The sequence below is a fragment of the Octodon degus genome, unplaced genomic scaffold, assembly GCF_000260255.1.
Source record: "Octodon degus isolate 3935 unplaced genomic scaffold, OctDeg1.0 scaffold00255, whole genome shotgun sequence".
Classification (NCBI taxonomy): domain Eukaryota; kingdom Metazoa; phylum Chordata; class Mammalia; order Rodentia; family Octodontidae; genus Octodon; species Octodon degus.
The window spans coordinates 303,373-303,993 of NW_004524831.1; positions in this window are offsets into that span (position 1 = coordinate 303,373).

Sequence of the window (621 nt, forward strand, 5' to 3'; positions counted from 1 at the left end):
CAGACCCAGCCCTACACTTTGGTTTGTCATGGTGTCAGCACAGCAGCCTACAACTAAGTTCCTAAATGCCACTTTGGACTAATTTAAAAAAGAATCCCAGTTTTTACATTTACTCGATGGTGAAATTGGTTGCTCTTGTATTTTATGAAAAAAAATGATTTTTTTAACCTTCATAGAAGCAAAAATACTTTAACTGCTGTAAACCTTCAAAAGTTAATACAAGTGAGATCATTAAAAAAATAAATAAATAAAATAAAATCACAATACGCTGTCCATTCGATCGCCATTCCCTAGAGGCTTATGGACTCAGCTCCCAGAACCATCTCTATTGGTGCAGTAACCAGGAAATACACAGCTGAGTGTCAGGCCAGGTCCCGTCTCTTATAGCTGCACCTAGGACACAACATTTAGGACATAGCACAATGAGTTGTGAGATTAGAAACAGTATCTCCAACTTTTCCTGTATAAAACCTGGCACACTCAAGTCTGAAACCTGCCACAAGAAACAGGAGACAATATTAATCTATTTTCTTTCATGGAAGAGCAGGGTCAGGCTTGGAATGTCTGTCATTCTGGTCTTCTAAATATGTACTGCTTGTCATGTCATAACAATTACTGCCA